Genomic DNA, 7,196 nt, shown 5'->3' with positions numbered 1-7,196 from the left:
ATAACATCAAGCCTTGGTTCGATTCCAGACACAGCTATAAACGGTCACCATGGTGTCAGACAGTCACAAAGAGTGATAGTGATAACATCTATCCATGGTTCGAATCCCGACACAGCTATATACGGTCACCATGGGGTCAGACAGTCACATAGAGTGATCTTGATAACATCCAGCCTTGGTTCGAATCCAGACACAGCCATAAACGGTCAGCATGGGGTCAGACAGTCACATAGAGCGATAGTGATAACATCTAGCCTTGGTTCGAATCCCGACACAGGTAAAAACGGTTACCATGGTGTCAGACAGTCACATAGAGTGATAGTGATAACATCTAGCCTTGGTTTGAATCCCGAAACAGCTATAAACGGTCACCATGGCGTCAGAGAGTCACATAGAGCGATAGTGATAACATCTAGCCTTGGTTCGAATCCCGACACAGCTATAAACGGTAACCATGGTGTCAGAGAGTCACATCGAGTGACAGTGATAACATCTAGCCTTGGTTCGAATCCCGACACAGCTATAAACGGTTACCATGGTGTCAGACAGTCACATAGAGTGATAGTGATAACATCTAGCCTTGGTTCGAATCCCGACACAGCTATAAACTGTCACCATGGTGTTAGACAGTCACATGGAGTGATAGTGATAACATCTAGCCTTGGTTCGAATCCCGACACAGCTATAAACGGTCACTATGGTGTCAGACGGTCACCATGGTGTCAGAGAGTCACATGGAGTGACAGTGATAACATCTAGCCTTGGTTCGAATCCTGACACAGCTATAAACGGTCACCATGGTGTCAGAGAGTCACATGGAGTGACAGTGATAACATCTAGCCTTGGTTCGAATCCTGACAGCTATAAACGGTCACCATGGTGTCAGACTGTCACATAGAGTGATAGTGATAACATCTAGCCTTGGTTTGAATCCCGACACAGCTATAAACGGTAACCATGGTGTCAGAGAGTCACATCGAGTGACAGTGATAACATCTAGCCTTGGTTCGAATCCCGACACAGCTAAAAACGGTAACCATGGTGTCAGAGAGTCACATAGAGTGATAGTGATAACATCTAGCCTTGGTTTGAATCCCGACACAGCTAAAAACGGTAACCATGGTGTCAGAGAGTCACATAGAGTGATATTGATAATATCCAGCCTTGGTTCGAATCCCGACACAGCTATAAACGGTTACCATGGTGTCAGACAGTCACGTCGAGTGATATTGATAACATCTAGCCTTGGTTGGAATCCCGACACAGCTATAAACGGTATCCATGGTGTCAGGGAGTCACATAGAGTGATAGTGATAACATCTAGCCTTGGTTCGAATCCCGACACAGCTATAAACGGTAACCATGGTGTCAGAGAGTCACATAGAGTGATAGTGATAACATCTAGCCTTGGTTCGAATCCCGACACAGCTATAAACGGTAACCATGGTGTCAGAGAGTCTCATCGAGTGACAGTGATAACATCTAGCCTTGGTTCGAATCCCGACACAGCTAGAAACGGTAACCATGGTGTCACGGAGTCACATAGAGTGATAGTGATAATATCCAGCCTTGGTTCGAATCCCGACACAGCTATAAACGGTTACCATGGTGTCAGACAGTCACATCGAGTGATAGTGATAACATCTAGCCTTGGTTCGAATCCCGACACAGCTATAAACGGTCACCATGGTGTCAGACAGTCACATAGAGTGATAGTGATAACATCTAGCCTTGGTTCGAATCCCGACACAGGTATAAGCGGTCAACATGGTGTTATACAGTCACATGGAGTGATAGTGATAACATCGACCCTTGTTTCGAATCCAGACACAGCTATAAACGGTCACCATGGTATGAGACAGTCACATAGAGCGATAATGTTAACATCTAGCCTTGGTTCGAATCCCGACCCAGCTATAAACGGTCACCATGGTATGAGACAGTCACATAGAGTGATAGTGATAACATCTCGCCTTGGTTCGATTCCAGACACAGCTATAAACGGTCACCATGGTGTCAGAGAGTCACATGGAGTGACAGTGATAACATCTAGCCTTGGTTCGAATCCTGACACAGCTATAAACGGTCACCATGGTGTCAGAGAGTCACATGGAGTGACAGTGATAACATCTAGCCTTGGTTCGAATCCTGACAGCTATAAACGGTCACCATGGTGTCAGACTGTCACATAGAGTGATAGTGATAACATCTAGCCTTGGTTTGAATCCCGACACAGCTATAAACGGTAACCATGGTGTCAGAGAGTCACATCGAGTGACAGTGATAACATCTAGCCTTGGTTCGAATCCCGACACAGCTAAAAACGGTAACCATGGTGTCAGAGAGTCACATAGAGTGATAGTGATAACATCTAGCCTTGGTTTGAATCCCGACACAGCTAAAAACGGTAACCATGGTGTCAGAGAGTCACATAGAGTGATAGTGATAATATCCAGCCTTGGTTCGAATCCCGACACAGCTATAAACGGTTACCATGGTGTCAGACAGTCACGTCGAGTGATATTGATAACATCTAGCCTTGGTTGGAATCCCGACACAGTTATAAGCGGTCAACATGGTGTTATACAGTCACATGGAGTGATAGTGATAACATCGACCCTTGTTTCGAATCCAGACACAGTTATAAACGGTCACCATGGTGTCAGACAGTCACATAGAGTGATAGTGATAACATCTAGCCTTGGTTCGAATCCCGACACAGCTATAAACGGTCACCATGGTGTCAGAGAGTCACATCGAGTGATAGTGATAACATCTATCCATGGTTCGAATCCCGACACAGCTATAAACGGTCACGATGGTGTCAGACAGTCACAGAGAGTGATAGTGATAACATCTAGCCTTGGTTCGAATCCCGACACAGGTATAAACGGTTACCATGGTGTCAGACAGTCACATAGAGTGATAGTGAAAACATCTAGCCTTGGTTGGAATCCCGACACAGCTATAAACGGTCACCATGGTGTCAGACAGTCACATAGAGTGATAGTGATAACATCTAGCCTTGGTTCGAATCCAGACACAGCAATAAACCGTCACCATGGTGTCAGACAGTCACATAGAGTGATAGTGATAACATCTAGCCTTGGTTCGAATCCAGACACAGCTATAAACGGTCACCATGGTGTCAGACAGTCACATGGAGTGACAGTGATAACATCTAGCCTTGGTTCGAATCCAGACACAGCTATAAACGGTCACCATGGTGTCAGAGAGTCACATAGAGTGACAGTGATAACATCTAGCCTTGGTTCGAATCCAGACACAGCTATAAACGGTCACCATGGTGGCAGACAGTCACAGAGAGTGATAATGATAACATCTAGCCTTGGTTCGAATCCCGACACAGCAACAAACGGTCAACATGGTGTCAGAGAGTCACATAGAGTGATAGTGATAACATCCAGCCTTGGTTCGAATCCCGACACAGCTATAAACGGTAACCATTGTGTCAGACAGTCACATAGAGTGATAGTGATAACATCTAGCCTTGGTTCGAATCCCGACACAGGTACAAACGGTTACCATGGTGTCAGACAGTCACATAGAGTGATAGTGAAAACATCTAGCCTTGGTTGGAATCCCGACACAGCTATAAACGGTCACCATGGTGTCAGACAGTCACATAGAGTGATAGTGATAACATCTATCCATGGCTCAAATCCTGACAGCTATAAACGGTCACCATGGTGTGAGACAGTCACATAGAGTGATAGTGATAACATCTAGCCTTGGTTCGAATCCCGACACAGGTATAAGCGGTCAACATGGTGTTATACAGTCACATGGAGTGATAGTGATAACATCGACCCTTGTTTCGAATCCAGACACAGGTATAAACGGTTACCATGGTGTCAGACAGTCACATAGAGTGATAGTGATAACATCTATCCATGGTTCAAATCCTGACACAGCTATAAACGGTCACCATGGTGTGAGAAAGTCACATAGAGTGATAGTGATAACATCTAGCCTTGGTTCGAATCCCGACACAGGTATAAGCGGTCAACATGGTGTTATACAGTCACATGGAGTGATAGTGATAACATCGACCCTTGTTTCGAATCCAGACAAAGCTATAAATGGTCACCATGGTGTCAGACAGTCACATAGAGTGATAGTGATAACATCTCACCTTGGTTTGAATCCCGACACAGCTATAAACGGTCAGCATGGTGTCAGACAGCCACATACAGTGATAGTGATAACATCTAGCCTTGGTTCGAATCCCGACACAGCAAAAAACGCTTACCATCGTGTCAGACAGTCACATAGAGTGATAGTGATAACATCTAGGCTTGGTTCGAATCCCGACACAGCTACAAACGGTCACCATGGTGTGAGACAGTCACATAGAGTGATAGTGATAACATCAAGCCTTGGTTCGATTCCAGACACAGCTATAAACGGTCACCATGGTGTCAGACAGTCACAAAGAGTGATAGTGATAACATCTATCCATGGTTCGAATCCCGACACAGCTATATACGGTCACCATGGGGTCAGACAGTCACATAGAGTGATCTTGATAACATCCAGCCTTGGTTCGAATCCAGACACAGCCATAAACGGTCAGCATGGGGTCAGACAGTCACATAGAGCGATAGTGATAACATCTAGCCTTGGTTCGAATCCCGACACAGGTAAAAACGGTTACCATGGTGTCAGACAGTCACATAGAGTGATAGTGATAACATCTAGCCTTGGTTTGAATCCCGAAACAGCTATAAACGGTCACCATGGCGTCAGAGAGTCACATAGAGCGATAGTGATAACATCTAGCCTTGGTTCGAATCCCGACACAGCTATAAACGGTAACCATGGTGTCAGAGAGTCACATCGAGTGACAGTGATAACATCTAGCCTTGGTTCGAATCCCGACACAGCTATAAACGGTTACCATGGTGTCAGACAGTCACATAGAGTGATAGTGATAACATCTAGCCTTGGTTCGAATCCCGACACAGCTATAAACTGTCACCATGGTGTTAGACAGTCACATGGAGTGATAGTGATAACATCTAGCCTTGGTTCGAATCCCGACACAGCTATAAACGGTCACTATGGTGTCAGACGGTCACTATGGTGTCAGACAGTCACATAGAGTGATAGTGATAACATCTAGCCTTGGTTCGAATCCCGACACAGGTATAAACGGTTACCATGGTGTCAGACAGTCACATAGAGTGATAGTGATAACATCTAGCCTTGGTTTGAATCCCGACACAGCTATAAACGGTCACCATGGTGTCAGACAGTCACATAGAGTGATAGTGATAACATCTAGCCTTGGTTCGAATCCCGACACAGCAAAAAACGGTCACCATGGTGTCAGACAGTCACAAAGAGTGATAGTGATAACATCTATCCATGGTTCGAATCCCGACACAGCTATAAACGGTCACGATGGTGTCAGACAGTCACAGAGAGTGATAGTGATAACATCTATCCTTGGTTCGAATCCCGACACAGGTATAAACGGTTACCATGGTGTCAGACAGTCACATAGAGTGATAGTGAAAACATCTAGCCTTGGTTGGAATCCCGACACAGCTATAAACGGTCACCATGGTGTCAGACAGTCACATAGAGTGATAGTGATAACATCTAGCCTTGGTTCGAATCCAGACACAGCAATAAACGGTCACCATGGTGTCAGACAGTCACATAGAGTGATAGTGATAACATCTAGCCTTGGTTCGAATCCAGACACAGCTATAAACGGTCACCATGGTGTCAGACAGTCACATGGAGTGACAGTGATAACATCTAGCCTTGGTTCGAATCCAGACACAGCTATAAACGGTCACCATGGTGTCAGAGAGTCACATAGAGTGACAGTGATAACATCTAGCCTTGGTTCGAATCCAGACACAGCTATAAACGGTCACCATGGTGTCAGACAGTCACATAGAGTGATAGTGATAACATATAGCCTTGGTTCGAATCCCAACACAGCTATAAACGGTCACCATGGTGTCAGACAGTCACATGGAGTGAAAGTGATAACATCTAGCCTTGGTTCGAATCCCGACACAGCTATAAACGGTCACCATGGTGTCAGACAGTCACATAGAGTGATAGTGATAACATCTAGCCTTGGTTCGAATCCCGACACAGCTATAAACGGTAACCATGGTGTCAGAGAGTCACATAGAGTGATAGTGATAATATCCAGCCTTGGTTTGAATCCCGACACAGCTATAAACGGTTACCATGGTGTCAGACAGTCACATAGAGTGATAGTAATAACATCTAGCCTTGGTTCGAATCCCGACACAGCTATAAACGGTCACCATGATGTCAGACAGTCACATAGAGTGATAGTGATAACATCTAGCCTTGGTTCGAATCCCGACACAGGTATAGGGGTCAACATGGTGTTAGACAGTCATATGGAGTGATAGTGATAACATCGACCCTTGTTTCGAATCCAGACACAGCTATAAACGGTCACCATGGTGTCAGACAGTCACAGAGAGTGACAGTGATAACATCTAGCCTTGGTTCGAATCCCGACACAGCTATAAACGGTCACCATGGTGTCAGAGAGTCACATCGAGTGATAGTGATAACATCTATCCATGGTTCAAATCCTGACACAGCTATAAACGGTCACCATGGTGTTAGACAGTCACATAGAGCGATAGTGTTAACATCTAGCCTTGGTTCGAATCCCGACACAGCTATAAACGGTCACCATGGTGTGAGACAGTCACATAGAGTGATAGTGATAACATCTAGCCTTGGTTCGATTCCAGACACAGCTATAAACGGTGACGATGGTGTCAGACAGTCACATAGAGTGATAGTGATAATATCTAGCCTTGGTTGGAATCCCGACACAGCTATAAACGGTCACCATGGTGTCAGACAGTCACATAGAGTGATAGTGATAACATCTAGCCTTGGTTTGAATCCCGACACAGCTATAAACGGTCACCATGGTGTCAGACAGTCACATAGTGATAGTGATAACATCTAGCCTTGGTTCGAATCCCGACAGCAAAAAACGGTTACCATCGTGTCTCACAGTCACATAGAGTGATAGTGATAACATCTAGCCTTGGTTTGAATCCCCACACAGCAATAAACTGCCACCATGGTGCCAGACAGTCACAGGGAGTGACAGTGATAACATCTAGCCCTGGTTCGAATCCAGACACAGCAATAAA

The sequence above is a fragment of the Myxine glutinosa genome, chromosome 8 (genome assembly GCF_964187855.1).
Source record: "Myxine glutinosa chromosome 8, kmMyxGlut1.1, whole genome shotgun sequence".
In the NCBI taxonomy this organism is placed as follows: Eukaryota; Metazoa; Chordata; class Myxini; order Myxiniformes; family Myxinidae; genus Myxine; species Myxine glutinosa.
Note: the sequence above shows the minus strand (reverse complement) of the source record.